General features: G+C 48.1%; 1 protein-coding gene across 7 annotated transcripts in view; it reads left to right on the plus strand.

Moving 5' to 3' along the window:
- PTK2B (protein tyrosine kinase 2 beta) overlaps positions 1 to 24,030 on the plus strand; it is a 135,159-nt gene that overhangs the window by 33,458 nt on the left and 77,671 nt on the right. The window contains exon 1 of one of the 7 annotated variants that reach the window (XM_065519001.1): positions 21,736 to 21,935. The exons of 5 other annotated variants lie outside the window; for them this stretch is intronic. The gene's annotated coding sequence lies outside the window, so the exon portion shown is untranslated. Of the gene's footprint in view, positions 1 to 21,735; positions 21,936 to 24,030 lie in introns of those variants that run through there. One more of the 7 variants, XM_065519003.1, reaches the window with a different exon arrangement.

Genomic DNA, 24,030 nt, shown 5'->3' on the forward strand with positions numbered 1-24,030 from the left:
GACTCTGATCTTTCTCTTCTCATGTCCTAAACTGTTGTCCATTGGGATTATAGCGTTATCTTCTTTTCAACATCTCCCCTCCCCATTTTAGCCATTAGGATTATCATCTTGGACTTTGCATACCTTTTTTTTTTCTATTTAGATATTGCAAATATATATATTTTTGAAATATAGTCTTGCTCTGTCACCCAGGCTGTAGTGCAGTGGCGTGATCTCAGCTCACTGAAACCTCCACCTCCCAGGTCCAAGTGATTCTCCTGCGACAGCCTCCCAAGTAGCTGGGACTACAGGCATGCGCCACAATGCCTGGTTAACTTTTTTGTATTTTTAGTAGAGAAAGGGTTTCAGCATGTTGGCCAGGCTGGTCTCAAACTCCTGACCTCAAGCAATCTGCCCGCCTCTGCCTCCCAAAGTGCTGGGATTACAGGTGTGAGCCACTGCTCCTGGCCTCGCAAATATACTTTTAATTGTCCTAAGTTATTTCACGTACTTCAGTTCTTGATTTTCTAATCTACAATGTACATCTGCTGCCGCTTTCTCAAGGTGGGTTGTTTGGTTGTATGGATCGTGACTGTGGACTGGGGCAGGAGGAGCAGGGTATTTATGTGCTTTTGCTTTATGGAAATGCCCTCCAGAGTTCTGCTTTTTCCTCTGCTTTAATCACTTGTCACCATCTCTGGATTTGTTTTTATTTTAATTACTTGGATTAGAATTCCCACTGCATGTAAGTAGAATGACACAGGTTTTGGGTTTTACTTTCTCTCTCTCTCTCTCTCTCTCTCTTTCTTTCTTTCGTAGGACCCAGACAGAGATCAAGCTTCTTCATGCCCAGGGCTGGTGAACAGTGTTTCTAGTGCCCACCTCGTAGTCAGGATGGTATTTGCTGTGTTAATCCCTGCCTCACAAGGGTCTGGAGCCTGAAGAAATCACCCTGCATGAACGTTAAACCCCCGGCCCCAGCTCCTGGGCCAACATCCTCTGATACCTGGGTGGCCTCCATAGCTTTAGTGCCCACACACTGCTTTAGATTTTTCCGGATATTTCTGACACCTGAGAATTTCTTCTTTACCACTCGGATGTGATTAAGGTGTCTTTGTTATGGTTTATTCAGCATACCATGCATGGGAAGGGGGAAGGGCCCAGTCAACATTAGGTCTGTCTATTACAGCGACTGAAAAATCATACATCTGCATGCTCTCACATTGGCAAAAGCTCACTTTCATTTATTCAGTCAACAAATGTCACTGAGCCAACTAGAAATCTAGGGCTATGGTGACATATAAAGAGACACAGTCCTCCCTGACCTCCCAGAACTTAACATCCAGAATGGGAGATGGGCTGGCATCAGACAACCCAAGGAATCCATGTGTGATGCTGGCAAGCGCCGCAGAGAAGGAAGGGCATGCTGATGGGAAACGGCTGATGCTCAGAGGAGGCCTGGCCTGGGCAGGGATCAGGGAGGGATAGAGACAGGGAGCTGTCACAGAGGCCAGAGGACAGCCCAAGAACAGTCAGTGTTTCTGGTGCCCTGCCTCCTTCCAGGTCCCTCCCTTCTTCCAGCCCCGTTCCTTCACCGTGGAAGCCAGTGTGACCTGTGAGCTAGCTGACATCTGATCCTGTGGCAGAACCCCATGGCGATGCAATCACAAAGGGGTGGCCGTAGGTGAGAGGGTAGGATGTCCCTGGGTACGATGCCCCAAAACACTGTGAACTATCAAATGACACGTATATTCTGTGAACTTTCAGAAAAGGATGTGAAAGAGTTCTGTGCAAATGTTGCACCTGGGATCTTTTCACTTGCAAGATGGGGAGAAAGACCCAAAACTGCATTTCTCTGGCCCTCTAGGTCTAGATGTGGAGATTTCTTCTCCTTCCAGATGACAGCCAGGAAGGGCCCCCAATTATTCTCTAAATAAAATGTGTTGGTCTTTCAAATGGTCAGTGGGGTGATGTAGGGAAGGGTGGGTAGGATTTGTGCTTTTTGTTGGTATAAAGTTAAGGGGTACAAGTGAGTGTGATTTTGTTACATGGATACATTGCATAGTGGTAAAGTCTGGGCTTGTAGTGCAGCCATCACCCGAATACTGTATATTGTACCCATTAAGTAATTTCTTATTCCTCACCCCCTTCCCACCCTCCTGAGTCTCCAGTGTCTATTATTCCACACTCTATGTCCATATGTGCAAATTATTTAGCTCCGGATTTAGCTTTTTATTTCTTTTTTGTTTCCTTTTTGTTTGTTTATTTGATATAGGGTCTTGCTCTGTTGCCCAGGCTGGAATTCAGTGGTACAATCATAGCTCACTACAGCCTCAAACTCCTGGGGTCAGGTGATCCTCCCATCTTAGCCTCCCGAGTAGCTGGGACCACAGGCACGTACCACCATGCCTGGCTAATTTTTTATTTTACTTTTTGTACAGATGGGGGTCTCCCTTTTGTTGCTCCAGCTGTTCTTGAACTCCTGGCCTCAAGCGATGCTCCCACTTTTGCCTCCCAAAGTGCTGGGATTACAGGCATGAGCCACCACACCTGGCCCGGATTTGGCTTTTTAAAGGAAAGAGCGAGCCCTGGACTGGGCAGGGTGGGAAAATGGCCCAGCTCTCCCTCTGACTTCAGGGAGGGACCTTGGGTAGGGGGCTCATGGGCTCCAGGCACCTTCTCTGTAAAATTAGGTCATACTAAGGGAGCTGGAGGGCCCTTCTGTCTCTGGTATCCAAGGTGGTCTCCCCAGGGGTGTGGGTGTGGCTGAGGCCCACTGCCTGCTTTTCTGGTGCTCTCAATGAAGTACGGTCCTGGGGTCCTCTGTCTGTGGATGGACTGGGCTGTGGAGTCTATCAGCCCTCCTGCTCCCCTCCACACCCACACACTGCTCTTCACTGATAATCCCAATGATGCAGACGGCATCCCTCAGGAATTTTTCTCATCCTCCTATTCATCATTGCAGTCAGCCCTGCCCCATGTGCCAGGCAAGCACACTCTATGTGTTTGGAGGTGACGCGCTGAGCGTGCCCTGTCTGATGTTTACTAACCAACCTGACTGGGTCTGTGGGTGAGAAGGGCAGGCCTCGTTTCCCTTGGATCTTCCTTTTATGGACACAAATCGCTGACCTGTCTGGGCAGGCCTGTCCTAATCCAGGTCTGGCCCTGAACCTCCTGTCATTTTGCTGACCCAGTTTGTCATCCTGGAGGCAGGGCTTGAGTTGAAAAGTTAGAGCCTCCGGGCAGCACCAGGAGCCTGCACTTTCCGGGGCCTCCCCTTCTCCCTCCCCTAGGCTGACCTGTCCTCCCCTCTCCACTTCCTGGGCGTGACTCACAGGCAGGCCCTATCAGCATGGCAGGTATGTGTCATTTCCTTATGCTGGTGAGACCCAGACTTGCAGTGGTAGCACCCCCCACACTGTGGCTCTTCTAGCCCGATGGAGAAGGGCTAAGGGTTTCCAAAGTTGTTGACCTAGGGATTTAGTGTTAGGATGAATTTCTCACGGCGGGGGGGAGGTGTTCTGTTTTTGCTGAGAGATGACCGTGGGGAGCAGGGTTCTCTGTTCCTCTGAGAACTACTCATCTTCCTTCCCAACACCTGTGGGCCTTTGGCAAAGCAACACCCCACCCCCACCCTCACCCTGACCCCAGCAGTGTTTTGTTTCCCCCCACCAAGTCTTCCTTGGGACCCTCTGGCCTTGCCAAACCCCCTGTGTAGCAGCCTCCCCTTCCAGCAGAGACAGGAGGGACCCAGCCTCGGGAGTCTGTCTCTGAGACAGAGACAGGGGCAGGCAAAGAGCTGTTACCATGCAAAATCTAGAACTGTTCCCACGTGAAATCTAGAACTTCTACCACGCAAAATCTAGAACCGCTCCCATGCAAAATCTAGAACTGCTCCCATGCGAAATCTAGCATTGCTCCCACACGAAATCTAGAACTGCTCCCACGCAGAATCTAGAACTGCTCCCACGCAAAATCTAGCACTGCTCCCACATGAAATCTAGAACTGCTGGATGGAAATGAGGTTCAGTAGGTGTGGCAGTGTCACCTCTCTGGAGCATCTTCCCAAGTCTTTATGACGAACAGGGATACCCTCATGGCCAGAGACAGCTGGGAATTTTTGTGGAAGCAGCTCGTTGGATAGCATCCCTCCTGTTCTCGTCATGGTGGAAAATGAGTAAAAACTCAAGCTATCCCACTGGCCCTGGGCAAATTCCCTCATTGAAGTAGGGACTAGGACAAGGGGCAGCCCATCCCGTCAGGCCAGGGCACTTCTGTGGTCTTCAGCCCAGTTCTGAGGGCCCCTCTTGAACCAGCTTTTGCGAAGCTTTGAGGGAGAGAGGGGAGTCAGAGATGACATCTTGTGAGAAGTGTTTGGAGGAACTGAGGCAGGTCAGACTGGAGAAGGCCTGGGAGAGCAGAGGAGCTGATTTCCACTAGTGAAAGGTCACGAGGTGGAAGTGAGATGGGTTTTGCTCTGTGCATCTCCACAAGCAGGCCCAGGAAGTTACAGAAAAGTAGATTTGGGATGAATATAAAGGAAGGCTTTTTAATAATTAGAGCTCTGAGCAATGGGACAGGTTGCAGAAATGTTGAGGTAGTGAGTTCCTTATCACTAGAAGAATTCAAGCAAGAAGTGGCCAAGAGGGAGTGCCCGCATGGTCTGGGATGCAGAGCATGGGTTCTGACTGCTCTTGCTGCTCTGAGCCTCTGTGATTCTGATTTGGGTCTAACCCTGCCCTTCTTGCAAGTCTTTCTTTTTTTCATCATGGACCTCCTCCTCTGAGCCAGGCAGAGACTCAGGGGCTCACCCATGTCCTGTCTGGGTAGCTGCATGATGACTATTGACTGGCTGAAGCCCCAGAAATACCTGCCATGTGCTGGGCTGTGACAGTCACTTGGCGTTCCGGGGATATGTTCATGTGAATTCTCACCGGCGGCTTCACCCACCCCCAGTCCTGTGGGCCACGATTACTCTCCCATGCACTGGAGATGAGGAAGTGAGGAAATACCCAGGGCGCTGCAGGGCTAAGATTAGACCAGGGCCCGGCCTCCTGTCTTGACACATGCGCACAAGCAGCTCCCCCCAGTTAAGATCCTGTGTACCAGCCGAGTCCCAGGGCCCGGGGCTCTCCACACATTCTACATACAAACACCTGGCAAGGAGTCCTCACCACAGCGCTGAAACAGCTGCATCAGTGTCCCCGTTTTACAGAGGAAGAAGCCAGGGCTCAGGATAGTTGGAAATAAGTCTGTGCATGACTAGCAAGGGATAGAGCTGTGGCTTGTGCTCAGCTCTGCCCTCTGTGCCACTGACTGCCACCAGAGGCTCTAAGGTGCCTTCCATGCGATGCACCCCAGGCAGCTCAGAGAATGCACCTCAGGGGCTTCAGCCAGGGCAGTTCGGTTCCATACTCCTGGGTGAATGATGGAGGCGTGAATTCCAGGGCCTATGCTAAATACAACTGGGAAAACAGTGCTTAACACACTATTGCCAGCTTACCAGAAACCTGGAGCCCCAAAGGGTAAACATAGCACATTTACAGTAACCAAGATGTGCTGAAAAGGGAAAAGCAGCCATGAAGAAAAGCTTTCAGAAGGTGAAATTTGACGTGGGCTTTACCAAGAGGAGCCTCAGACAGGCAGAGAGATGGAGATGTGGGGCAGGGAGACATTAGGCTCAGCACCGCAGGGACTGAACAGAATTTTACCATGAATTCTTGAGCTACAGTTAAGCAAGCATTATTGACCTTCCCACTTTGACTACCTGCATATGGATGATCCCAGAACCTTCCAACCCCATCTTCTCATCCTGACTTGATGAGTGGCCTCACCAACGTCCCATTGACAGGAGAAGACTGTAGGCAATATTTGCTGTTCTTCTAACTGGCTATCGATTCCTGTGGATTCCACCTTGGGACATCTTCCTTCATCTACCTCTTTTTCCTCATTATCGCCCCCATCTTGAGTAAGACACTACTTCTTCTTGCCAAAATCAATGCATTGGTCACTCGATTGCTGCCCCAGGGTTTCTTCCTGCAAATCTGTCCTATGCATAGCTGTGGGTAGTCACCTCTGTAAACCTTGACACTTCTGATGACATCTTCAGCAAGCCTCAGGCTTTCCTGCAATTTTGCCCATATGCATTCTAAGTTTTGCTAACAGCTTTCAACCCACCTCTTCTTGTTTACAAACCTAGCCAGCCTAGAAGGTCCAACTCATATCCTGCCTTTCCCATGAGGTGAAATTAACTTCCTTCACCCGTGCTACTCCCCAGACAAAATTTCATGTCCCCTTCTCTTACACTGACCACACTGTGCTGTGTGGTATTATTTGGTGGCGATATCTTTCTCTCCAACTTGGCTGTCAGTCCCTGGATCACTAATTTCTCCTTTTGTACTCTCTCTCGTCTGCCCACTGGGTCGGTACTCAAAGGTGTTTGTTGAATTGATTGTAGTCACAATTCCCGCAGTTCATCCCTAGCCCGAGAGAAGGCAGTAGACCCATGACACCTTAACCTTGGCCTCTTTCTTCAGAAAAAGAAAGAATTTAGCAAGACAGGGACCTGCCTAAGCCTTGGTTCCTTTACTCTGCAATATGGCAAAGTCCCGTATGTTTCCTTGAGGGACAGTGTGGTATACTGGTTAAGGAAATAGGAAACAGATCTGCCATTTCTTACCTCTGTGCCACTGAGAGAGTTCCTTTAATCTCCTATGCCTCAGTTTCCCCATATGTAACATGGTAGGAGAATGACAATACCAACTTCTTTGTTTTGAGGATTAAATGAGTAAACATTTGTCACCGCTCATTAAAAATACCCCAAAGATATTTATTATTTTAAAGTTATTATGAGTAGTAGCCTGTGTTCCCTCCTAGAAGGCAAAATGCACACACCTTAAAGCTAGGAGGGCCTGAGATGACCCTGGTGATGGGGACTGTTCCAGCCAGACATTGCTGGTAATTTACCTTCCTTTCAAAGGCTGTAAAACTGCTCCTCAGTATGAAATAAAGCAATGAAGGACTTCGGACTTAGCCAGTCCTGACAGAAGCATTTCAAACAAAACCACTAATTATACCTGATGTTTTTACTGTTTTCTGTTGACACTGCCCCAGAAACAGGAGGCCTCTGGCAGCCAGCCCTGGCACACCTGCCTCATCTCTTCTTGACATCACCTTTCAAAGAAGCTTCCTTGTCAAATAGGAGAAGGACCCACCTGCGCTACTTCCTGTGATTGACAGGAAATTCTGAAACCCAAAGAAGCAAATCATGGCTCTTGGGTCTTGGGGTGGCACAAGTCACTAGAAAATCTCACTTCAGTGCTGATCCTAGAATTAGTTCAGCCTCCCTGAGGACAGATCCACCCCAGTACCTCCCACCCCTTCCATTTCTCTATCCCCCAGGGGGCGGCTGTCTACTTCTTTTAGGGCTTTGGACTAATGCCCCCAGTTCCCATCTTCTGAGGTTTTGTGCTAATCTTGTTTGTCTCCTATGTGTACAAAGCAATCACCAGGCAACATCCAGCTTCTAGATGTGGGTGCCCAGGGTTCTTGTGGTGCTGTGTTGTCCTTTGCCTAATTAATTTAGGAAGTCTTTCCACCAGCCAGACCATTATCTGCCCAAAATCCTATGGAGTCAGTTCTAGGCAGAAGCTGAGCAGGCATCTGGGCATGGCAACAACTTCTAGCCTCTTCCTCTCACCATCTGGCCTCTTGCTCCCAGGAAGGTATTTCCTGAGCCAGGGTTCCTGTGCAGGTCAGTCTTTACAGTATGCAAATTTCTTGTGACCCAGCCCATTTCCCCCCGGAGGCAGGAAGTCCCTTTTGAAATTTCTGAGCACACACAATAGAGGCTGGGAGAGGACCAGCTCTGAGGCTCCCACTCAAGCATGTCAAGGGGTGTTTGTGGCTGAGTGGCTGTGTGTGGAGAGCAAAGGGCAATGCTGGGCTGGGGCAGGAGAGGGTGCAGAGGAGAGGGTGCAGGGGAGGGAGGAGCTGCAGCCTCAGACACAGAATTGGACTGAGAAAAGAGGATGCGGCAGAGGAGGAGGCCGAGTGTGGTGGCTCAGCTGGCACTGGAATGCTCAATGTGAGGAGGTAGAAGGTGCCTGAGACCAGGGTCACTAGAGTTCTAGAAAAGCCTGGGCCTCTTCCATGTTTGGAGTCTCTCTGGATTAAGAAAGAAGAAGGAGAGAGAGAAATAGCCAAATAGGGCAGCAAACATTATGATGTCATTTAAATGTTTACTTTCACCAATTAATAGTTTTAAACACACACGCACACATGCCACACACACACTGACTACGTGAATGGACTCATTTGGAAATAATGTCAAGGGTTCTTTGTCCTGTGAGGCCTGAGCCAAGTGGCCATCCTGGTTTTTGGGGCAGCCCAGCCCTGCCGGAGAGACCCTCCAGTGGGCACAGTGGCAGCTGGAGGGTATTCCGGGCTGTTGAACAAAAAGTCCAGAAAGTCCATGTGGATTGGGTCCATTTGGTCCTGCTGAGGATAGTGAGGGACTGAACAGCCCAGGTGCGGGGTGTCTGGGCTTGCCCACCTGTCCATTTCAATAGGGAGGAAGGTGACAGGCCCCCAGGACGATGGCCTCTCTTCTCAGTCACCCCAGGTTAGTCCCCGGCAAATGCAGTGGGGCCTTGATGGGGAAAGTCCTTTCAGGGTTTGTATCAGTTTGTTTGCATTGTTGTAACAGAATATCCGGGCTGGGTGATTCATAAAGAAAAGAGGCTTGATCAACTCATGGTTCTGCAGGCTGAACAAGCATGGCACCAACATCAGTTTGGCTTCTGGTGAGGCCTCAGGAAGCTTCCAATCATGGCGGAAGGGAAGAGGAGCTGTGTCTCACATGGCAAGAGAGAAGCAGGGGAGGTGCCAGCCTCCTTTTTAAACAACAGATCTCGCATGAACTCATTAAACTCATTACGTGGGGAAGGCACCATGCCATTCATAAAGGATCCACCACATGACACAAACACCTCCCACAAGGCCCCACCTCCAACACTGGGAATCACATTTCAACATAAAATTGGAGGGGATAAACATCTAAACTGTATCAGGGTCTCTTTGATTCCATAAGAGCCAGGGGACAAAGCAGGCCCCACGGAATAGGGGGCTATGCGGTCAGGCCCAGGCTGGCCTGCTTTGGGGATGGGATGGGCCTCTATGGGCCCAAACTCACGCTGCCCTTGTTAGCAGATGCCAGATGGCCTAGGACCATCCTTTCTCTCTGCCATGGAGTGAGTACGTGACGGATGGGTGGCTCCTATTAGAACTGATGTTCACATGGGTGAGGGAGGGGAACAGCTATGTCCCTAAATATCCTGTTCTCTTTGCTTTCCTTCCCTTCCTTGACTGAACTTTAGGCAGGCTCTTCTGAGCCCTCTTTTTGGCTCCCCAGCCCTGCTCCTTGGCCTGCTAAGCGCCAGAAAGTCCAGCAAGAACCACCCCCTGACCCCCTACCCCGCCACCATCGCTACCTAACCAAATTCCCCTTAGTATTCGTCCCTCCACTGACTCCCTCACCCTGCCCACTGGCTGTGAATCGCCAGCTGTTCCCCTAGTGGTCGGAAGTGAGTTCAGTCTGCCTCCCCGGAAGTGAGTTCAGTCTGCCTCCCCTATTGCAATAGTCTTGGCCCTATTGCAATAACCTGGAAACAAGGCTTCCTGCCTGATTAACTTCACCTGGTGTGATTTTGCTCCTGCTTACATGTGCAAGCACACACAAGCTCTTAACACAGACACTTAGCAAACCTGCTGGTTCCATCCCATTGTCTCATTATCTCTCCTGCTCCCAGCAACATTGCTTGAAAAGGATATTCGGGTCCAGGGAGAAGGAAGCCATCTGTGCCACTTGGCCATGGAGCTTCTGTCCAGGAACACTGACCACTCTTGCTGGGGCCTGGAGTGACGGCAGGGCCGCACTCGGCTCTGTCATGTGCCAGCCCTGGGTCCTGGAGATCCTGGAAAGAAGAGCTAGGGCTGCCTTGCGCTAGGAAGGAGGAAGCAGGGGCAGGCGGGGCAGAAGTGGAAAGAGACCCAGGAATGTCTCCCCTCTCGGGGCCTTTCTCACTCCAGCCCTTGCGAAGGGCTGTTCTAACCTTGTTCCCTCAGCAGCAGTCTCTGTCATCAGAGGCGTTTCTCGGCATCACTATTTTGGAGCTGCAGCTGGTTGCTTCTCAGAATAAACAGAGCTGTGATATTGTGTTGAAAGCAGAATGGAATAACATCTCTTCCTTATGCCCTCCCTCTTCCCCATGTTTTCCAACCTCCGCTTCCCTCTTCTTAAAGGCCTTGCCCTAAGACCTCGACCTCCACACCCCCTGCCCTACAGCTTACCTTCTACCCTCTTAGAATCACAGGATCCCTTCACTGGCACATAGGGGGACCTGAGATGACCGGGCCCTGTGCTGGGCTTGGGGGCTCCAGGGGCTTCTATCTGCAAAGAACCCAATGCCAAGTGACACAGGAGTTCATGTATTAAGAACTTAAGGCTGAGTGCGGTGACTCACGCCTGTAATTCCATCACTTTGGGAGGCCGAGGCGGGTGGATCACTTGAGGTCAGGAGTTCGAGACCAGCCTGGCCAACATGGCAAAACCCCATCTCTACTAAAAATACAAAAATTAGCCTGGTGTGGTGGTGGATGCCTGTTGTCCCAGCTACTGGGGAGGCTGAGGCAGGAGAATTGCTTGAATCCAGGAGGCAGAGGCTGTGGTGAGCCGAGATCATGCCACTGTACTTCAGCCTGGGTGACAGAATGAGACTCCATCTCAAAAACAAAAGAACTGAAGTCAAGGCTGAGTGTGGTAGCTCATGCCTGAAATCCCAGCACTTTGAGAGACCAAGGGTCACCTGAGGGCAGGAGTTTGAGACCAGCCTGGCCAACATGGTAAAACCCCCTCTCTACTAAAAATATAGAAAAACTAGCCAAAAATGGTGGTATGTGCCTGTAATCCCAACTACTTGGGAGGCTGAGGCAGGAGAATAGCTTGAGCTTGGGAGGCGGAGGTTGCAGTGAGCCGAGATCATGCCACTGCACTTCAGCCTGGGTGACAGAGTGAGACTCCATCTCAAAAAAGAAAGAAAGAACTTAAGTCAGAGATTATCAGAGCTGGTCCAGCATTCTGCTTCAGTGAGGCAACAGAGGTCTCCATTGAGGATGTGTTGGGCTCAGGGTCTCAGAGCTCCTGGGAGTTCAGGCAGGAGCCATAACATTCTATGCAGTTTTCCTCGTACCTGGCTATATCATTATCAGAACAGCTGTGTTGTATTGAAATCAGTGAAAGGGAGCTCGATGCTGCAAGAGAGAGAAATCAGACCATTGTTTGTCTTGGACAAAGCAGATGTGCACTACCCGGTGGATTTATGGACTGAGATGGCTTTTAGGAAGAACAGGGCAATCAGGGATGCTTTCCAGATACCAGTGGGTGGGAAGGTTTAATCACTAAGGAGCAAATGAAGAGACTTGTATATATGGCCACATTCAAGGCCAAGTGATTAGCTTACTGTTTTGTAAACCAGTAAGTCTGACAGTGTGCGAAGGCCCATGCATATCACTCACCTCCTCTGTGGTCTATCCAGCGCCCTTCCATTACGGCCTTCATCCTTCCCCTCTCTTGTCCCTTACCTGTGGTTGGTATGATTTCCCTTTTGTGAAATGTGCCTAACTCCACTCACCACCCATCCTCTATCTGCCGATCTGCTGTGTGGCTTCACCCACATGAGGCTCAAGAGCAATGCAGAATGCAAGGACAGGGAGTTCCTGGAAACTGGATATGTTGCCTCACGACCTTCCTCTACGCAGGTCAAAGTGTGGTCAGCCTCATCTTGCTCTGTGGTCTCACGTCTCAGCCTGTGCATCAGACCTTTTCCCCGTGTTACCTGAAAGCAACTCTATGAAAAGAGGATGATCTGAGACTTCAGTGGGTTTCCTCTCTTGATTTTCTCCTATTTTTAAAGAGAAAACTGTGGTGAGACTCTCGAGTTAGTCTTTTTAGTTTATTTTTGTTTTTTGTTTTTTGTTTTTTTTTTTTTGAGGCAGAGTTGCCCAGGCTGGAGGGCAGTAGTGCAGTCTCGGCTTACTGCAGCCTCTGCCTCCCGGGTTCAAATGATCCTTCCACCTCAGCCTCCCAAGCAGATGGGGCTACAGGTGCTCACCACCACACCCAGCTATTTTTTATATTTTTAGTAGAGACCGGGTTTTGCTATGTTGGCCACACTGTTCTCAAAGTCCTGGCCTCAAGTGATCCACCTGCCTCAGCCTCCCAAATGCTGGGATTACAAGCATGAGCCACCACACCTGGCCCCAGGTTAGTCTTTATAAGCCCTGGTGGACTGTCCAGGAGTAAAACTGTCAGCCTGGGGGTAGCTCGGGCTTGCTGAGCATTGAGGGAGCTACACAGAGGGCATTCTTGCCGACTGAGAGAGTTGTAGTTGTGAATGCCAAGGTCGGGGGCTGGTGGCGGACGTGGTTCTTCCATGCACACTGGGAGTGGGCATAGGGTGAAGAATGTGAGTTTTGAACTCAAGGGACTTGGAGGTATGTCTCAGCTCTACCATTTCTTAGCTCTATTACCTTGGGCTGGTTATTTATTGTCCTTGAGATTCCATTTTCTCATCTGTAATATGGGAATATAAACAGAATCTCTTTTTATTTTATATATATATATATATTTTTTTTGAGACAGAGTCTCACTCTGACATCCAGGCTGGAGTGCAGTGGCACAATCTTGGCTCACTGCAACCTCCGCCTCCTGAGTTCAAGCAATTCTCCTGCCTCAGCATCCCGAGTAGCTGGAATTACAGGCATGCACCACCATGCCTGGCTAATTTTTGTATTTTTAGTAGAGATGGGATTTCACCGTGTTGGCCATGCTGGTCTCAAACTCCTGACCTCAGGTGATCTGCCCACCTTGGCCCTTCAAAGTGCTGAGATTACAGGCATGAGCCACTGTGCCCGGCCAACAGAATCTTTTTTAAAGAAGAGTTCATTTCTTGATTTCAGGAATAATCTACTGAGCACCTTGTCTGTGCCAGGCACCGATCTAGGCAGAGGCGCGTGTCCTGGGAAGGACCAATATGATGCTTGAGCTAGGGATACTCATATGTTCTGCAAGGGGAACAGGGTATTATGTGGATTGCATAAGAAAGCACATATGCATTGCTTGACCCCATGCCTGATACATACAAAGCACTCGATAAATAGTAGTTGCTATTGTTGTTATATTCTACGCTAGAAATATGATATAAATGTGGTCAGTGAGCCAGAAGAGGAACTTTCGTTTGATAAAATGTTCAGTTTCTTCCTCAAAGGTGTAACTATCTTTTGATTAAAGTGAGTGTATTAGTCCAAGTTCCCCTGAGAAACAGAACAAACAAGATGTAGAGATGTCTATAAAGAGATTTATTATAAGGAATTGGCACACAGGAGTATGGAGACTGGCTAGTCCCAAGATCTACAGTCGGCAGGCTCAAGACCCAGGAAGAGTTAATGTTTCAGTTTGATTCTGAAGGCAAGAAAAAGCTGGTGTCCCAGTTGGAGGGCCCTGAGGCAGCAGGAATTCCCTCTTACTCAGCAGGGGGGTCAGCCTTTTGTTCTATTTAGGCCTTCAACTGATTGAATGAGGCCCATTCTTGTTAGGGAGGTCGATCCACTTTACTCAGTTTACCAACTCAAAAGCTAATCTCATGCAAAAGCCCCCTCACAGACTCACTCAGAATAATGTTCGACCAAATATCTGGGTACTCCATAGCCCAGTCAAGTTGACACAGAAAATTAACCACCACAGGGAGCAATGGCCAGAGGACATCATAGCTGAGACAGCCTAGAGGAGAGCTGAGGACACCTGGGCTGTGCTGGCAACCACCCTGTTCTGGAGGGGAGGGTAACCCCAGCTGAGGTTGGGACAGAGGATGCAAACTAGTGGTCCTGGAACTTGATCCAATCCAAAGATGTGTTTTTGTTAGCTTATACTGTTTTGTAAATCTGCATTAGCATTTAAAGATTAGAGAGTTTATATACAAAGTCTAAATTTCCAGCTTCTCTTGAAAGACTAGAAGTGGCCCCATAGAGATCAAGCATCCATTCTCACAAGGCAAGCATCAGCTGAACCAAAGCCACAGTTGCCCCCTTAGCCCAGATACCCACTGTCGTATTGGCTTAGGCTCCACCAGCCATGCCTGATGGGCTTCACTCATGCACGTTACCACTGCTGCTGCTTTAGGAGAAAAGACACCCAGGCCCAAACATCAGGGCCCTGCCCCTGCCACAGTGGGGAGCCCATGGCAGCAGCATGCTGTGTTCTCTCTGTGGGAGCACAGCAGGGAGGCAGCATGATCCTGTGTTCAAAGCACATATCAGACATCTTACTCCCTAGTCCCCGCACAGACTTCTCCAACAAGCTGCTGTCTAAAGTGTTCTCTGTGACCAGAGTCTTCGCATAGTTCTTTGCCTGGGGAGGGGACTTGGGCAGTGGTGGGAAAACTCTGTCCCCTCCAACTAGAAAGTAGCTAAACAACTGGAGAGAATTGGCCTTGGGCAAGCAGCTGGGAGAGGACCCGTTGCTCCTCCCTGCCTCTATATTGTGTAAGTTTATCCCAACATTTCAAACATAGAACTGGGTGTGGTGGCACACATCTATAGCTCTAGCTACTTGGGAGGCTGAGGCAGGAGAATCACTTGAGGCCAGAAGTTGGAGGTTACAATGAGCTATGATCACACTACTGCACTCTAGCCTGGGTGACACAGCGAGACTCTGTCTCTAAAATAATTTTTTTTTTAAATTGGAGATTTCACATTAAAACTCTCATGAAAAACCAGCAGTGATCATATGGAGGTCAGGCATCTTTTCAGGGCAGGGTGTCTTCTCCTTCTGGTTTAAAGCAGGAGAGGCCCTGAGAGAAGAGCCTTGGTATGGGATCTTCGAGAGCCACAGAATAGTGAAAAATATGCCTCTTGAACAAGAGGTGTTTAGGTGGGAGAAGAAAAGCCTCTAGGGAACCTAGAGCTGCTGCTTATAAAAAGCTGAGGAGACATCACAAGGAGGAGGTATTGAACCAACCCTGCATGACCCCAGAGGGCAGAAGTCCAAGCAGGGACCAACAGCAGTGAGAAAGCAGGCTTGCGGTGAGTATAATGCAGGCTTTTCCACCAAAGAGAGCTCCTTGGAAGTGGGAACGCCCATACATAGGGGGTAAATCGCCAGGCTGAGGGGCAGCAGGGGCTGCACATTGGGGCTTCTAAGCCTTTTGCATTCGCAGTGCACATAGACAATAGAAGTGTTTGCAGGGCACACAAAAAGTAGACTGGCAGGGATTGGAAACCCTAAAGGGGACTGCATTTAAGCCTAAAGGTTCCAACCATGGACCTAACAGGTCCAACCATGGCTGGCCTGTTTTGAGTATACTTGGGATTTGTTTTAATCCAGTATGGTAAGACATGCAGATGCAGAGATGACTGTCATGAAGGAAGAAGTTCACATTCACAGACCCCTCACAACAGGAGTCCCAGCACACCATACAGGGCCCCGTGGGGCAGTACAGGTAGGTCAGGAGGCAGAGAGAGTGAGAAAAAATGTAAGCAAGAGCATTTATTGTGATTTCCATGGGAAGGAACATGAAACAGCATAGCAGGTTTAGGATTGCCTCATCTGAATAATTTCAGCAGGCTCTGGGCTCTCGCATAGACACTGTCCCCAGTTACCTGGTACCTACCCTGGGGTGATTAGGACAGATGGATAGTGACCTCCAGTGTGAGTGTGACAAGAGGCGGTTGCAAGTGTGGGCTGTGGATGGGTTGGTTTACATATATATGAAAGGCAGCTGTCAGAAACTGGCTGGCCCTGGGAGAAGCAGTCCCTCCAGGGTCAGTGGGGCCCCACGTCAAAGCATCAAATGTAGAAACCAGAAAGCGTGGTTATTACAAAGCCTGGCCCACATGCCCTTGAGGGCTGAGGGGATGATTTTGTCCAGGTGCGCCAGACATGAAGCACTGCACTACGTGATGTCTGCGATTCCTTTCAGCCCTGAGACACTGTAAATCTAATAGCACAGTGAGCTGGAAATGACTTGAGAGTCCAGCCTTATCTCCTCTTTGAACAGAGGGGACCTGAGTCCAAAGAGCTGAATCAACTTGATTAGTCTCATGATGGATTATAAAATGGGGACTGGAACTCAAGGTTTTCCCACCATCCTGTGAGGCTGGAAGGGGCTGATGGGTGTGGCACGACATCTTCATCCATGTGATCTCACAATCACGAGGGGGACATGGGCTCAGGAGTGCCCAGGCTGCAGCATAGGGCATTTCTGGGGCAGAAGGAAGATGTGGGCAGTAGCACAGTCCCTGCCAGACCAGTGAGGCCCTCTCGAGTCCCCTTACCCTGTCCTGGACATGTAGGGAACTCAGAGCCTAAGGTCTTAGAGCCAGGATGTAGCCTGGGATGAGGAGACGACAATCTGGTCTCAGCTTTGCCCTGAACCAAGTGTCTGACTCGGGCAGTTGAGTTTTCCTCTCTGGTGTCACCCTTCCCAATGGTCATCCAGTCATTTCCAAAGCATGCCATCATCATTTCTGTTCAAATAAAGATCCCTTTGCCCCACCCCCTAGTTCTGACCTGTAGGTCCAGGGCAGAACACATGTGTTTCTAATGATTTCCCTTAAGGAGCATCCAGGTCCTAGAATCCACTGGACCCTTCCAGTGTTAAATCCTACAATGCTCTGATTGACTGCCTCCCGGTCATAAGCTACTAGGTAGTGAAGGGCTGGAAACCAGACCCCACATTTCCTGCCTCCAGGGGCTGTGTTCTTTCCCTGTCCCATGTGCCTCTCCCCAGCGGGCACCTCCCTCCTCCCCAGTTATGCACGGGTGCACCCAGCTATATAGAAGTGTGTCGTGTCCACTCATGTCTGGTTTAGTATTCTGCCTGTACGACCTGTTTGTTCTCAGAAGGGTCGTGGGCTGCACTGGTGAGCAGGGTACCCTGTGTTCTGGAGCCTTCATTCCCCTCACCAGGCTCACGGCCATGCAATTAGGCACTTGACACATGATGCCAATGTTGACAGCCAAGAATAGAACCCAAGAGTGGGAGGTTAGTCTGCTCAGCAGTGCTGTGGGACGAAGAGGTTTGTGGTTGCCACCTCAGCTCGAGGCTGAGCAGAGACCAGAGCTCAGAATGTACCAAGCATCAGACAGGAGCCCCAGGTGTGGGCTGCAAAGCCGTGGGAGAGAGTCCAGGGGTGTGTTACCTTCAAAGCCCATTCAGGTCTAAAGTCCTCAGAACCCAAGACCTAGACCCAGATAGCAGGATGCTGCAGAGTGGGTTCAGGCCAGGCCAATCTGGGCAGAAGCAATAGGCTTGGCTGCCCCCACCCCAACTAGTGCCATTGGCCCTTCTCAGAGGGAGCAGTCTTTGGAGACTTCTGGTGATCATTACTGGTGTCAGCAGATCTTGTCCAAATTGATTCCTGTGGGCTTCTCAAGGTTGGGACTGAAATGTGTCTGAGCAGCAGGTGGACCTGGACTGGAATGATCTTGAACCATGCAAACCCTCATGTTTCTTTTTGTCAGAGGCATGTGAACCAGAGCAACTCCATCTTAAAGGAGCTAGGTAAAATGAGGCTGAGACCTATTGTGTTGCATTCCCAGACGGTTAAGGCATTCTAAGTCACAGGGTGAGATAGGAAGTCAGCACACGATACAGGTCATAAAGACCTTGCTGATAAAACAGGTTGCAGTAAAAAGTCAGCCAAAACCCACCAAAACCAAGATGGCGACGAGAATGTCCTCTGGTCATCCTCACTGCTACACTCCCACCAGTGCCATGACAGTTTACAAATGCCATGGAAATGTCAGGAAATTACCCTGGTCTAAAATTTCTGGTCTAAAAAGGGGAGGCATGAATAATCCACCCTTTGTTTAGCAAGTATTCAAGAAATAACTATAAAAATGGGTAAACAGCAGCCTTCAGGACTGCTCTGTCTATGGAGTAGCCATTCTCTTATTCCTTTACTTTCTTAATAAAGTTGCTTTCACTTTATGGACTCGCCTTGAATTCTTTCTTGCGTGAGATCCAAGAAACCTCTCTTGGGGTCTGAATCGGGACCCCTTTCCTATAACATTTTCACTTCTGTGTTTAGAACCAGAGACTTGCTGTTGTAAAGTGGGAGGAAGAAGGGTGCAACTCATGTCTCACAGCTCCAGAGGCAGAGCTGACCCCTGCGGGTAAAAAGTGTAGAAAAACTCCTTTAAAATATCCTCGGAAAGACCTCTCTGGTACTGAAAACCATCCAGAAATGGAATAGATAGGTTGTTTTTGCCAAAAGGGGCCCCTGTCACTGAAATATGCAGATGCTTGAAGGAACCAGAGGAACTCAGGTGATCTGTGATTACGGCCAACACTCAGAGTTGGGGATGTGTAGTTTACCACGTACATTACAGATATTATTTTCATTAATGTTCACAACAGTTCTGGGAAAGATAGTGCTAACATGCCCAACTTTTATGGGTGAGTACACTGAGGTTCAGGGAGGTAATGGGATTTGTCCCAGATGATTTGACTGGGCCAGGACAGAGCTCCAAAAATGTGCTTGTTTCATGCCAGTGTGATAAGAACTTTGCGCACCTGGCATCCTTCTTTGGCTGCCATGGGGAGGTCTTAGTTCTGGGCCTGATTCTGTCTCCAGCTGAGTGTGGTCTTAACCCTTTCTGAGCCAATGTCTCCTTCCTGTAAAGGGGCCAGGACCACCTCTGGAGGGAGGAGAGAAGACAGAGAGCTAGTGCTCTGTGAGCTCTCTGTCACATGCACTGCCTGTGTCACAGGAGGGTATTTTTACTGAAGGGTGCCATTACATTAAAATGGAGACTCCATTTCTAAACAGGTGGGCACATTAGCTCTAGCTGGAAAGATTCTCTCCCATTACACAGTTCACAGGTAAAGATCAGGAGGTGTTGGGTGCAAGTGGAGAAGGTTCTGGAAAATGTAAACCTTCTCCTCTACTTAATACTATTCCTGGCGCCACCTGCGTAGTCAGTCCTCGAGGGATTACTTGAAAGCTAGCACCCCCGAGGGCATTTACTTTGGGGAAGGGAACATCCCTACCTTCAGTTCCCTCACTTGTAAAACCAAGGGAAGTAAAAACAAATTATCTGACATACCCTTTAGCTCTGGTTCCTACCATTGGTGAGTTTACAATCTTAGTTGTTACTTTTCTCTTTTATCAATATCTCCTCCTATCTTTTTCTTTCTTTTCTGCTTTTCTCTCCCTCACCTTTTTTTCCCTCCACTGTTTCATATCTCCCTCAACAACCAAGGTCTCTCCTTGTAGCTAATGAGTTTAGCTCCCAGAATTATAGACCAAGACAGCGATCCTGGAAGCATCAAGTCTAGTCCAGGGGCTTTAGCCCAGACTTTAAGGAATCCAGGGCTACAGTGAGGGATTCAAGGGGGTTCTGCAATTATGGAAGTATTTTCAGCCAAACAATGAAGAAATAAACCACTTCAGGAGCTGAACTATCACTTTAAACGGTGCGAAATATTCATATGTGCAACACTTTGTTGGAAGAACATCCCTCTCACCTAATCCCCTCACTTTTTAGATGAGAAAAGCTGAGTTCAGATATATAAGGTGATGGATCCAAGTTACCCGAGTGTTGCTCTGGGGTTTAAGTTGCATGTGATTCAAAAGAGTGTAAAATCTTACAGCTTATCCGTGTGTGTGTGTGTGTGTGTACACAAGGCAATCAGAACATTCTGTCAATAGAAGCAGAAAAGTAGAAGTTGGTTCCTTCTGGGGCTCCTGAAAACTGGGGTGTAGACATAACCCGCACACTCCCCTCCTACCGGCTTCATCTTGCTCCCTTTCCCCTAGAGGAGCTGGGGGAGAGCAGCACACAGTTCCCCTCCTCACTGGCTGTCTTCTCCCTGCTGCTTCTCGTCTGCGGTGAGGCTGTGGAGAAGTGGGTTGCTGTTCTTTTTTCTGACTTCCTGTGTGCTTCAGAAACCTCAATGAACAAAGAGCTAAAGGAAGAAAGGGCCCCGGAACCGTTATGCCAAACATAGACTCACATCCGACATGGGGGAGCTGGATGCCTGATTTTTATAGAGATGAAACCCAGGATTCAGGATTCCGACTGCCCTGTTCCCAACGTGGCTGCATGGGGAATGTCAGTGCTTGGGAGCTGGAAGTAGGTCGCAGGTTTCTCATTCTTTTCAGGCTTAGGTCTAATGTATTTAAAGAGGTAGCCGAAGTGAGTCTTTAGAGTATGTATCATTGAAATCAAACCAACATTAAAAGGAAACACTTAATTTCCTGTCTACAACCACCGTTTTTTGTTTGGTTTTGCAGACAGGGTCTCATTCTGTCGCCCAGGCTGGAGTGCAATGGCACGGTCATAGCTCACTGAGCTTTGAACTCCTGGGCCACCTCACCTACCTGGGTAGCTGGGACTACAGGCACATGCCACCATGCTGGGGTCTTTTTAAAAATTTTTTGTAGAGATAGGAGTCTTGCCTGTGGCCCAGGCTGGTCTCAAACTTCTGGGCTCAAGTGATCCACCCACCTCGGCCTCCCGAAGTGCTGGGATTACAGGCGTGAGCCACCACACCCGGCCTACCACAACTGTTTTAATTTCTCTGTTTTCCCTCAGTGTACAACTCAGCTGTAACCATAGCAGCATATTTCCATAGACAATTTGCATATAATCTTTGAAGTTTTCATAATCCCTTAATTGAATTTACCTAAGTAGTCTCCTTATTACTTACCTTTTAGCACACACAAGTTAATTTACGAGTGAGTTTCTGCATCCAGGTGAGAACAGCATCGGAGGGAAAACCTGTGCCCTTTTTTTTTTTTTTTGAGATGGAGTCTAAAAAAACTGGACTGCAATGGCACGATCTTGGCTCACTGCAATCTCCGCCTCCTGGGCTCAAGTGATTCTCCCCCCTCAGCCTCTCGAGCTGGGATTACAGGCACATGTCACCATGCCCGGCTAATTTTTTTGTATTTTAATAGAGACAGGGTTTCGCCACGTTGTCCAGGGTGGTTTCAAACTCCTGAGCTCAGGCAATCCACCTGCCTCGGCCTCCCAAAGTGCTGGTATTACAGGTGTAAGCCACCACACCTGGCCCTGTGCTTTTTTGATGTTGTTTTTGTTTTTGTTGTTTGTTGTTGTTTCGACGGCACATTGCTGAGCTTTCTGTCTATAAGCTCCTGTTCTCAGGGCCTTGCTACTCATATTATGATCCACAGGAGACTTTCAGGGTCAGGTCTTTCTCTGCCCAGCCCTGGCTTCCTGGTGCTGTGTTCATGTCTGATTTTGGATCCCTGAGACCTTTCTCTCCTACCGTTCTTCTAAAAGGGTAACAGTCATTTTGGGACCTTGCTCAGGAAATTTTCAGCTGGGTTTTCCCTTTGTATTTTATTGGATGCTTTTAACCAGGCAGGAAAACTCCTGCTACCATGTGAGTTGTGCTGGGGAGACTTGCCAGAGAAGAGCTGCCCACAGGGGGATTTCTCGCTACCGCATTCAGGGTTTCCCTACTTTGGAGGCCTCGTGGCTGGAGTTTTAAAGGCCAAAGTTCCCCTGAATTTTCTGAACTCTGAATGATTGAAACCACCTATTTTATTTTTTTCTCTTTTTACCCAAGCGCCCATTTCCCAATAAAGGGCTTGGGTAATGACAAGAAACTAAAACTGAAACCACAACTCTGCTCTAAAATAAGAGACTCTGAGACACCCAGGAAGGGCCTGCCTTTAAGACTTGTCACTCCCTGAGATCCATCGCGGCACCAAATGTTTGCTGAGCTCCATCCTGGGAGGGAGGCCTGCAGCCTGGGAACTGGGAGACCTGTGTCCCAGTGGAGAGACCTCACCATGTCATGAGTCTCTCTTGATTCAGTTCTCACAGTGAGTTGAGGGCCAAGCCAGCGATTCTTCAGCCTCACCACGTGGGTACCAGGATCACCTGAGATGTTAGGAGGGTGGGGAAAGAGGGAGGTGTTGGTCAAAGGGGACAAAGTTTTATTTATGTAGAATGACTAAGTCCCAGAGATCTAATGTACAGCATGGTGACTGTACCTAAGCATGCTGAATTACATACTTCAGATTGGCTAAGAGAGTCAATTTTTAAAATTTTAGTAATTTTTAAAATTGATGCACAATAACTGTACGTATTATGGGGTACAGAGTGATATTTGAATACATGTATACTCTGTGTAATAATCAAATCAGAGTAATTACTATATTCATCATGGAAAACATTTTATTTCTTTGTGTTGGGGACATCCAAAATTCTCTGTTCTATTTTAAAATATACAATAAATTATTGACTCTAGTCACCCTACAGGGCTACAGAACATTAGCACTTATTCCTCCTGTCTAGCTTTAATTTGGTATCCATTAACCAACCTCTCTCCATCTACGTTCCACCCTGCCCTTCCCAGCCTCTAATAACCACAATTCTCTCTACTTCTGTGAACTCAACTTTTTTAGCTCCTACCTATGGGTGAGAAAATATAGTATTTCTCTTTCTGTGCTTGACTTATTTCACTTAACATAACGTCCTCCAGGTTCATCTATGTTGTTGTGAATGACAATATTTCGTTCTTTGTCATGGCTAAATAGCACTCCGTCCGTTGATGGGCACTTCAGTTGATTTCCTATTTTGGCTATTGTGAGTAGTGCTGCAATCAATGTGGACGTACAGATATCTCTTCAACACATTGATTTTAATTTCCTTTGGAAAAATCCCTAGTAGTGGGATTGCTAGATCATATGGTAGTTCTATTTGTAGTTTTTTGAGGAATCTCCATACGGTTCTTCGTAATGGTTATACTAATTTACATTCCCACCAACAGTGTTTAGGAGTTCTCTTTTCTCAACATCCTCACCAGCATTTGTTATTTTTTGTCTTTTTGATAATAGCCATTCTAACTGGGTGAGATGCTATCTCATTGTAGTTTTGATTCATATTTCTCTTATGATTAGTGATATTGAACATATTTTCATTTATCTGTTGGTCATTTCTATGTCTTTGTTTTTCTGAGATGGAGTCTCGCTCTGTTGCCCAGGCTGGAGTGCAGTGGTGCAATCTCGGCTCACTGAAACCTTTGTCTTCCGGGTTCCAACGATTCTCGTGCCTCAGCCATTGGAGTAGCTGGGATTACGGGTGTGCCACCACGCCCAGCTAATTTTTGAATTTTTAGTAGAGAGGGGCTTTCCCCATGTTGACCAGGCTGGTCTCAAACTCCTGACCTCAAGTGATCCATCCACCTTGACCTTCCAAAGTGCTGGGATTACAGGTGTGAACCATCACGCCTGGTTGTATGTCTTCTTTTGAGAAATGTCCTTTCAGATACTGTGCTCATTAAAAAAAAAATTATTTTTTTTTTTTACCATTGAGTTGTTTGAGTTCCTCATGTATCCTAGATATCAGTCCCTTGTTGGATAAACAGTGTGCCCATATTTTCTCCCGTTCTACAGGTTGCCTGGTCCACTCTGTCAATTGTTTCCTTTGCTGTGCAGAAGCTTTTAGCTTGATAAAATCCGATTTGTCATTGGGAGGTCAAGACAGGAGAATTGCTTGAGGCCAGGAGTTCGAGATAAGCCTGGGCAACATAGTGAGATGCTGTCTCTGTTTTTTTTTTTTAATCCCATTTGCCTATTTTTACTTTTGTTACCTGCAAAATTTTTTGTTTTCCCTGCAAAATCTTTGCCCAGAACAATGTCCTGAAGGATTTACCCTGCTTTCTTCTAATGGTTTTATAGTTTTGAATCTCACATTTTCGTCCTTATTCTGAGTTGATTTCGTGTACAGTGAGAGATAGGGATCTAGTTTCATTCTTCTGCATATGGTTATTCAGATTTTTCAGCACCATTTATTGAAAACGCTGTCTTTTTCCCAATGTATGTTCTTGGCATCTTTGTTGAAAATCAGTTAGCTATAAATATGTGGATTTATTTCTGGGTTCTTTATTCTGTTTCATTTGTCTATGTGTCTGTTTTTATATCAGTACCATGCTATTTTGGTTACTTTAGCTTTGT

Source organism: Macaca fascicularis, chromosome 8 (assembly GCF_037993035.2).
Source record: "Macaca fascicularis isolate 582-1 chromosome 8, T2T-MFA8v1.1".
In the NCBI taxonomy this organism is placed as follows: Eukaryota; Metazoa; Chordata; class Mammalia; order Primates; family Cercopithecidae; genus Macaca; species Macaca fascicularis.